The sequence below is a fragment of the Toxorhynchites rutilus genome, chromosome 2, assembly GCF_029784135.1.
Source record: "Toxorhynchites rutilus septentrionalis strain SRP chromosome 2, ASM2978413v1, whole genome shotgun sequence".
Classification (NCBI taxonomy): domain Eukaryota; kingdom Metazoa; phylum Arthropoda; class Insecta; order Diptera; family Culicidae; genus Toxorhynchites; species Toxorhynchites rutilus.
The window spans coordinates 318,508,917-318,520,015 of record NC_073745.1 but is presented as its reverse complement, the minus strand read 5'-3'; positions in this window follow the sequence as shown (position 1 = coordinate 318,520,015).

Here is an 11,099-nt window from a genome sequence, read left to right as displayed (position 1 = left end):
TGTGTCTGAAAGTAATCTAATATTATAATGACGAGTTTTGGTAGAAGTACTAGGAATTTTATAGTAAAAAGTAATTTTAAAGGTAATTATTTTTCCAATCAATAAACAATTCTGCGATTGGACCCATGAACAGCGCTTAGTAAGAAAACATGGATGTGATAACGAAAAATAAATTTTGGGCGGAACGAAGTTTGCCGGGTCAGCTAGTACTTTCTATTTATCAGAAAAAAATATTGTTCTGTGGGAAAACCAATCGGGAAAACGTTTTTTTCGTTGCTTTCAATGAATTGTTTGGCCTATTTTGGGTACATGTGCCGCGCCTCTGGGTGAAAACTCTCCTACTTTTTACTATTAATGCTGGATACATTAACACGTTAAGCCCCGCGTTGGTCCCTTGGGGCCGACGTTGAGCTTTTCGATAGGAGAGCGCTGACTGACTGGGACTGACAGTTAAAAAACAAAAAAATAAAAAAAAATAAAAAATCTCCACATCAGCCAACATTGTTGTGGATTGAACAGTCGTGCCTTTCGTGACCCTCTCACCCAGGAAAAGATAATGTATATCTGCACTGAGTGTCGAATTGAATTGAATGGTCGGAGTTTTAAGCAGTACATGGAAGACACTTCGAAATCCCAGGGCGATTCTTCTGTTACCTCGAAAGGATTTAACGAGCCAAGTTCAACTGCTTGCCGATGTAGTCGACAAATTGGACAAGAAGGTTGACGGTATCTCGTTGGCTCAATCGTATGCGGGTGGTAGTAAGTCTAATGCATTGCTTACACCTATCGGTCGGACATGGCCTAAGCCAGGACTAAAACGCCCTCGTGAGGAAAAATACGACTCGACTTCTTTGGCTACGGATCGCGGAACAAGATCTATAGACCTCAGCGATCTGTCCATCGGCCCCATCGTACCTGCTCCGATTCCACCGAAATTTTGGTTGTATTTATCGGGATTTCAGCCCACTCCCGATGATGTGCAAAAAATTGTGACACTATGTCTCTCTTCACCGTGTGACGTAATCCGGTTGGTCCCGAAAGGGGAAGATGTCGCAAAAATGTTGTTCGTTTCGTTCAAAATTGGACTCGAGCCGGTGTTGCAAGAAAAGGCGCTACTTGCGTCAACCTGGCTGGACGGATTAGTGTTCAGGGAGTTTCTGGACCAATCAAAAAACTCTTTTCGGCCGACAAACAATTCTGGAGGCAATAACCAAACTCCGATTTAACGTATTGTACATCAGTTGTTGACGCTTCATCGATCAGCGATCATCAGCTTCCGATTTCGATTTCTACCTGTCATCTTACCATTCCGGGACGCATCGAAATTAACACTGTGGAAGCCCCTCCTTTCCCTGCCACAGTCGAGCCGTTCCGGTCATCGAGCAGCAGTCGTCCCGGACCTGTGTGTAGGATCGGAGGAGGGGTCTTCCAAACCCCAATTCAAGGCAAGTACGATGACGCTAATAACTGTTTCGTTCCTGATTTATCCGTCGATTCCAGCGCCGCACCACTCCCACCTCAGGAACATCAACAACAGGCGGACTCGATTGAAAATTGTATCTGGGTGTACTACCAGAATGTACGTGGGACTCGAACGAAAATAGACGAGTTATTCTTGGCTGTCTCTGATTGCGAGCTTGATGTTGTCATATTGACTGAAACTGGACTCGACGACTGTAAAAAAATTCGACTTTGGCTGGAATCACATGTCCCTCCCAAGCGACGTCCTATTTCTCCAGCTTGGAGTACCCCTCGGCTCAGATAGTTAAAACGTGTCTGTAACTCAGCACAGCGAAAATTGCGTCGTCATAGAACGCCTGACACTAAGCGTGATTACAAGCGCGCTAGTGCTACTTATTGTAGGCTAAATAGTGCTCTGTATAAATCTCACGTACTCAGAGTTCAGCGGAATTTGCGGAGCCATCCTCGAAGCTTCTGGGGATTTATCAACAGCAAAAGGAAAAACTCGAGCATTCCGTCCAACGTGATTCTTGATGGGAAAGAGTCAGTATCCCTTGACGATGCGTGTGAAATATTTGCGACACATTTTGCGTCAGTCTTCGAACAAAGAACAACTTGTGATGTTGATGCGACATCTGCTGCATCTGATACTCCGGCTGACTTCTTGGATCTGTCCACATTCACAGTAACTCCAGCTATGGTGCATTCAGCAACGAGAAAACTGAAGAACTCACTTACTCCTGGTCCGGATGGAATCCCGGCGGTGGTGTTCTGTCGGTGTTCAGCTGCTTTAGCTGAGCCTGTTGCAGCCATTTTCAATGCATCTTTTGAGCAAGGTAAATTCTCAACATTATGGAAGGAGTCATTGATGTTTCCTGTCTTCAAGGTGGGGGACAAGCGGGATGTAAGAAACTATCGTGGTATCACCAGTCATTCGGCGGCGTCCAAGTTGTTCGAGATTATTTTGAGTGAAGTAGTCTTGAATCGTTAAACTCCGCCTCCGAATGACGGATCTCAATAATAGCATATCCGAATAAGATCCTGAAATTATTGAGAAACCAGAGCAGTGGGTCCAAAGGTTACTATGGAAAGGAAGTAATGGATAAATCCCTAAACCAAGGTGTGAAGCGACCCGTGCCGAGGGATGAATGGTAGGGGGGGTTTTAAACCTTGCCGTTAACGGAGCCTGTGGAGCACCAGGGCACCCTCCACATTATCGTCTGCCCTTGCTGCATTAAGCCGGTCACTGATGCAGTGGACCTTCTTTACCGCGAGACTCGTGGGACTGCTATGAATAATCCACATCCAAATGAACAAAACGAGCGGTCGAAAATAACGCAGAACACTAAGGTTCTGCAAATAAATCTCCATCACGCTAAAGCAGCGTCTAGCGTGCTGTCTAGGAGGTTTATTGAAGACGCTATGGATTTAGCTTTAATTCAAGAGCCTTGGGTCCACAAAGGAAGAATACTTGGTATTCATACTGGTTCATGCAAGTTATTCTACGACGACAAGCATGACTCCCCAAGAACTGCTGTTCTAGTAAAAGCAAATATTAAATGCTTTCCTATAACAGAGTTCATTCAAAGGGACATCGTCGCGATCAGAGTTGAGATACCAACCGCCAAGGGAAGATCCGACATAATAATTGCGTCGGCTTATTTCCCTGGTGACGTACCTGAGGCACCTCCCCAAGAGGTTGCGGCGTTCGTAAATTATTGCAGAGAAATCAAAAAAGACTTCATCATCGGCTGTGATGCCAACGCTCATCACACTTTGTGGGATGACATAACTTTGACATAAACAGTCGAGGTGACTGTCTTTTAGAATTTCTCTCTTCAAACAACATTGACATTGCCAATATAGGCAATGAACCAACGTTTATAAACGCTATCAGACAAGAAGTCCTGGACCTAACACTGTGCAGTCCGGTAATTTCTTCGAAAATACACAACTGGCACGTTTCGGAAGAGGCGTCTTTGTCTGATCACAGACACATTATCTTCGAATGGGATGGTGGCTTGACAGTACAGAGAGAATATCGTGATCCAAGAAAAACCAACTGGGAACGATATTCACTTGAACTCGAGTCAGAAACTCTTAACACAAGAATAAGGTCGATTCAATAGCTCGAATCAACTTCAAAAGAATTAAATGATACGATAGTTTCTGTCTACAACAATAATTGTTCACTTAAGAGAGTTTCTTCGACAAGAAACGTTCCATGATGGAACAAAAGTCTCGAGCGGCTACGTAAAACAGCGCGGAAGCTGTTCAACAGAGCTAAAATTAATTCGGATTGGTCTCAATATAGGAACGCTCTAACCGAATATAACAGAGAACTAAGACGATCTAAACGAAAATCTTGGGTAAATAACTGCGAAAGCATTGAAAGTACCCCAATCGTTGCAAGACTAAGCAAGACTCTTGCAAAATACCACTCGAACGGGCTAGGTTCCCTCAAAAAGGACAACGGTTCGTTCACAAAATCTCCCTCAGGAGTATTAGACTTACTGATGAAAACTCACTTCCCGGGATCTACATCGGTTCATTCTGATACCAGTCCTAGCTACAACCGCGACATGAAATGCTCTCGAAGGTATTCTCAAAGTGCAAAGGATGTCGCAAAGATAGTTGCTGGAATGGTTTTCACGAGGGCCAGAGTAGAAAGCGCGGTGAGATCCTTTCAACCATACAAATCCGCAGGTGCAGATGGAATTTTTCCAGCCCTGATTCAAAAAGGAGAATCTAAGCTGATTCCATCTCTAATCGAGATTTTTAAGGCAAGTCTGATACTAGAGCACATTCCTTCCACATGGAGACTCGTTAAAGTGGTCTTCATTCCAAAAGCTGGGAAACGTGATAAATCACTCCCAAAATCATTCAGACCCTTTATCTAAATACCAGTTTGCCTATCAATCAGGCAAATCCACAGTCACAGCGTTACACACGCTTGTGACTAAAATTGAAAAATCTCTTTCGTCAAAAGAAACTGCATTATGTGCGTTTCTTGATATCGAAGGGGCTTTCGACAATGCTTCTTATGTATCAATGGCACAGGCTATGAGAAGAAGACATTTCGATGACTGCATAGTCGAATGGATCAAAGGCATGCTCACAAATAGACAAATCACCTCGGAGCTGGGTGGGTCATCGACATCTGTGATTGCAACGAAAGGTTGCCCACAAGGAGGGGTTCTATCACCTCTACTTTGGTCACTGGTGGTTGACGACCCTCTGATTAGTTTGGTTTCGAAACCGTGGGTTTTGCTGATGATTTATTAATAATGGTACGTGGCAAATTCGACGATGTGATATCGAGCAGTATGCAGATGGCCTTAAACCTTACACAATCATGGTGTATCAAAGAAGATCTGAGCATAAATCCCTCAAAAACAACAAATGTTCCTTTCACCAAAAAGAAGAAACTGCATCTTCAGACTCTAAATCTTGGAGGAGAGGAAATAAAATTCAGCGTTTCAGTGAAATATCTAGGCGTAATCCTAGACGCTAAACTAAACTGGAACGCATACTTAGATGCAATTATTAGTAAGGCCATAGGGCAATGGGCATGTTCTAAAATGACATGGGGCCTTAAACCAAAAATGGTTATGTGGGTCTATACAGCAATTGTGCGGCCTAGGATAACCTATGCCTCATTAGTATGGTGGTCAAAGACTAAGAAGACTATAGCTACAAAAATGCTAAACAAACTCCAACGACTGGCATGCGTTCCTGTAACAGGAGCAATGCGAAGCACACCCTCAAAGGCATTCGAGGCTATCCTTCACTTGTTACCTTTGGGTCAACATGTTCAGCTGGAGGCTAATAGAAGCTAAAAGCTAAAGCTAAAAAGATATTAAAAAAATATTAGACGGGGACAAACCTGGTCACTTGAGCAGCTGAATCTCTTACCCGTTGGACCAACCTCAGAGATGAACAGCGATTGGTTGGAACCAAGGACCAATTATGACATTCTATACAGGGTGATCGAACTTTTTTCGTTCAGTATGGGATGAGGGTGGTCCCGATGTTCGTAATGGTTCAATCCTGTTCTATACCGATGGGTCGAAAATGGGTAACAGAACAGGTGCTGGAGTGTATGGTCCCAGAATAAAAATTTCTGTAGCTATGGGGAACTGACCAACAGTTTTCCAGGCAGAAGTAGTTGCAATAATAGAATGTATAAATGTCTGCCTTAAAAGAAATTATAGACATGCAAACATTTGCATCTTCTCAGACAGTCAAGCAGCACTTAAAGCCCTCAATGCTTTCAAGTGCTATTCAAAAATTGTTTGGGAATGCATTTGCCTTTTACGACAACTGTGTCAGAGAAGTTCGGTACAACTGTACTGGATTCCTGGCCATTGCGGTATAGAGGGAAATGAACAAGCAGATGAACTCGCAAGACGCGGCTCAAGCTCACCCTTCACTGGTCCAGAACCATTCTGTGGAATTTCTGAATGTGTGTTGAAGAGTGAGCTGAAGAAATGGGAAGACCGGGAAAATGGGAAGTTTGGTCTGTGTCGCCGATCAGGACTATAAATTTTATCAAACAGATTATTCCTGATTGGCACCTATCTCGCTATAGCTTTCAGTCTACTTCTTCATCTATAAGCAGTAGATAAGCTCGAAGCGTAGTACAAAAAATGGGGCATACCACAATAGTTCAAAATAATGGACGCAGTGGTTCACACCCAACAAGGGTAAAAAAAGTCTTGAATCGCTCGAAACGGTACATATCAACTGATCAGCATGGATTTATTCCTGGGCGATCGGTAACTACCAACCTTTTATACTTCACTAGTACTTGCATCAACGCACTGGAGGAAAGAGTGCAAGTGGACGTAATATATACGGATCTGAAAGCTGCATTCGATAAGATCGACCACAAAATCCTGCTCTGCAAACTTTCACGACTTGGAGCATCCGAGCATCTAATAACGTGGTTGAAATCGTACTTGACTGGAAGAACTCTTCGGGTGCGACTTGGCTCGTGTAACTCTTCCGCGTTCAGTAGCACTTCCGGCGTACCACAGGGAAGCAACCTGGGACCACTTCTATTCACATTGTTCTTCAACGATGTGGCAGCTCTGCTGGGAGTCAGATGCAACTGATTTATGCTGATGACCTTAAACTATATGCTGTTGTTTACTCGATTGAGGATTGCCATCGTCTTTAGACTTTGCTGAATACTTTCGTTGACTGGTGCCATCGCAGTAAAATCAATATAAGCGTTCCAAAATGTGCGGTGATGACGTTTCACCGCTCTATGAACCCAATCCTCTACGATTACTCTGTAGAAAATGTTACGCTGTGCAGAGTAGATCGTGTAACAGACCTTGGTGTTCTATTGGACCCGAAGTTGGATTTCAATCTTCACTACTCTTCTATCATCTGTAGAGCAAATCGACAACTGGGATTTATGTCCAAAATAGTTCGTGACTTTAAAGACCCGCAATGTCTGAAAGCGCTGTATTGCTCGTTAGTGCGACCTATCCTCGAGAATGTATCTATCGTCTGGTCTCCATATGATTTAATTTGGAAACATCGGATCGAGTGTGTCCAAAAAAGGTTCATGAGAATCGTATTGCGTAACCTACCGTGGCGTGAACCGTTGAATTTGCCACCCTACTCACATCGATGCATGTTACTAGCCTTGGACACGCTGGAAGACAGAAGGAAACTGCACCGGCAGGTATTCGTAGCGAAACTCCTGAACGGTGAAGTGGACTGCCCTCAGTTACTTGCACAACTTGACCTCCATGTTCCCCGAAGGACTTTGCGGCAATCATCCCTGCTACAGCCAAGTTTCCATCGAACTCTATACGGATATCATGAACCGATAACAGCGATGATTCGCGAATTTTCTTTGGTGGAATCTGCGTTTGAGTTTGGAGAACCGTCAAACCGATTTAGGAATAGATTGAGGAGAGCATGACTGTTTTTATCTGTGTATTTATGTGAAGTTTCATGTATGTAAACTAGTCTAAGTTTTTATTCATTAACACAAACACATTGTCGGATGAATTATACAATATACAATACAATACAATACAATATACAATACAGTATGTTTTACAGAATGTAACTATTTTCTAGACGAATTACTGGCTATTTTCTATTGATACAGTAAGTATCTTTGCCAGCTGGTTCCGACACTGATATTGATGCAGGCTGATTGGAAATTCGGGGCTCAACGTGTTAATCGACACAAATTATGCAGTAATTCGTTCGATTCGACCAGAAGTAAAATTATTCACAATTAATATACAAAGCTTTCCTGGATAGAAACGCGAACTGGAAGTCTACAGAGGCTGCGGACCTTTGTATGACGTTTAATCTCTCTTCCGTTTATTATCTATATTATTGAAGATAAACTGTCGACACCCATTAAAACTTGAAGCTAGGCTTTTGAATGCACAAAACACACAATCCTAGCTCTTACTCAACCATCTGTCTATATATTTCCTCATTTTTTCCACAAAAACATATCACTATAATATGAAATTATTATCCGTTACAATTTTTCTCTAAATCTGTAACATTCACCATTTGCGGAGAAACGTGTTTATCTATTACACAGAATACATATTCGAAAAAACAAACTTTTTTTTGAATTTTTATTTTAAAAATGCGTTTCTTCCACCCGGAAATCCATTCTGATTTTCATTTCTCAATGACAGAACACGAAGCTCAATGCCGTAAATACGCCCATGCCGTTTCGAAGCAAATCATAACGAGTGGTGACAATTGTCATGTACGATAATGTTGAGCGGAAAAGAACTTGGGGTAAGCGGAATGAACGCATGAAAAGCAACCAACGTTAACTAATCCCAGAGCCGGTCTTAACGCGAAGAATGTCGTACCTACCGCAAACCGGGGTCAAATTAATCACGATTTTCAGAAAAATGTGAATATCTCCGATTTTTTTTTGTTACATTTATACCCACTAATTTTTAAAGCTAGTACTGGTGCTAAGGCCAAAAATCGTTATGTTTCGTTGAAAAAAACCTTAAGCGTTAATTTGGAAAATGTTTAACGAAAAATTTCAAAAACGGGATCTTCGGGATCAAGTTGATCAATCTTACTTGAATGGCGTTCACGTTCCCTGTGGAACTTTTGCCGTATGCATTAATTTGCGTCAATTATTAATACTTAGTTGAGATTTCTTAAGCCAAATAACACGCCTTGAATGTATTCCGAGGGGTAAGCTCTAGAATACGCGTGACCACAGTGCAAGTCGAAGGAAATTTCTTTGACGAAAAATCTCCCGGCCAGAACGGGAATCGAACCCGAACACCCGGCATGATAATGTGAGACACTAACCACTCGGCCACGGGTGCACGAATTGATCAATCTATGTTTTTCATTATTTGCTATCACAATATGCACAAAAATGTTTATAAAATCATTGATTTGACGAAAACCCGGACCAAGTAATTCCGAATTGCACCGAAAAGTTGTGAAATATATTCAGCAGAACAGGTCTGCATCTATTCATGATCTGGCCAAGAAGTTCAAAACCAGTGTTGGGATGATTCAGCGGATTGAACAGAGACATGGTCTAAATGCCTAGAAAAAGCAAAAAGTGACCAAACGAACACCGGAGCAGCAAAATCGCGCTAAAACATAAGCTCGAAAACGTATTTTGAACAATCCCAACCAGTGCATTCTCATGGATGACGAAACATACGTCAAAGAAGATTCCAGAACGCTGCAGGGACCTCAATTTTATACCAAATCGATTGGAGAGAGTGTACCATCAGCGGATACGAGTGTTGCGATGGAAAAATTCGGCCAAAAAGTGCTCGTTTGGCAAGCCATTAGCACGTGTGGCATGCGATCGTCAACTTTTTTCACAAAAGGGACTACGAATGTTCAAATTTATGTGGACGAATGCTTGAAGAAGAGACTGCATCCGGATTTGGCATCGGTACATTATGCCAAATCCACTCTACAATGGTTTTCGGAAAACAACAAGAGACCTCAACTCACCTAACTGTCCCAGCTGCGGCCAATTGAACGTTACTGGGCAATTGTTAAGGCCAAGTTCAAGAAGGGAGGTACAGTGTCTAAATGTATGTCAGAGTTCAAGAAGAATTGGTTTACAGCGTCCAGAAAGTGCACAAAGACTACTCTGCAGAATTTGAGTTAAAACTAAGGTTCGTTCATTTTTAAGAAATCAACAATAAGCTTATTTTTCTCATTTCATTGCTATGTAAACTTAATATTCTTTAATATAATTCACTTTTGTAAACACTTTCTGAACGTTTTCAGTTTATTTTGGTGTTTGAAAGTTTAAAACTTCTTTCTGATACACTCCTTATTTTAGCTACTTCTTTGTACGGTTTTGACTGCTCGTGTGATTCACGATGAAAACCTTCAATGCACTCCAACATTTCCCTCCTACATTTTTATCCCGGGTCTGGAAAGTCTTTCATCTGATTGCTTATTTTATGACTCCTTCCAAATTTAATTCGTAATCGTTGGATTTCAACATAGCCTTTTGAATAGCCTTTCCGGCTAGAGCCAAAACTGCTGATAGCACTTGAACTAGTATTCAAGGTCTCGTAAGGATCACACGTAACATCATTAACTGTGATCAGCGCATCCTAGTTCACATCGTTCACACTGTGGATTTTCAACAAAGGCATGCTGTCCCCATAAGTTCAGAGAGGGATTTACTAACTCGATGAATATCTTTTTTTTTTGTTTTGATTTCTCAACAATACCTGAACTCCTTCATTTGATCCTGACATGGATCGAGAGTTGTCGAAAGAATGGCCCTTCATGGAATCCAAGCGGTCACTTTCCACTTTCGTTTGATGTTGTTACTCAAACCAGCAGCCTTCTTCCAATCTAAAATCTAATCTAAGAAACAAGAAAGATTAGTTTACATGGATTTTTTCATAGTGAAATAGTGAAAAATTCATCCAGAATCATGAATCTGTTTTTCGAAAAAAAATAATATGCTTCTCACTCTCATGGCGGACCGCCCCCTCGCCCCCGTGCACAACACCACTGACTCGAAATAATGGTAGATCTTGCCAATTCGTCACTGGACTAACATGAGACTCAATGAAGGATTACATTTGTTGTCGAAACACTCCGCTTCGTATAAATTCGAATTCATAGTCTTATTTGACACAAAAACAACGAGTTACTTACTGCAACTGTAGATTTCTAGTTATTTTTTTTTTTTGAAATTCCAAGCATTTAAAATTGTTGTCCCGAGATTTGTCCGAAGTTTTCTTTTACAACCTTTTAGCTACCACAGCTATCAAAATGTAGTTTTTTCACCTAATCGTAATGAATAATTCCAAATGAAATCGACAAATGACAAAACATGAGTATTTTTGATTCGAATAAGAGTGTGTATTCCGTTTGGGTTAGAGGAAATATGAGTTTTCCACAGCAATTGGGAATTTTTTGACTCAAGCGTAACTTTTGAAAAGGGCGTATCGATTTGAGTAAGAGAAATTTTTGATAATTTATATCTCAAAAACTATGAGTCATACCGAAATAGTGTCTTAGAAAGAGTTATAGATTATTGATGGTTGAATATGAAAAAAATGTACACTGAGAAAAAAATTAGTACTCTTTTTTTATTTACAAAATAAAAATTCAATTTGCAA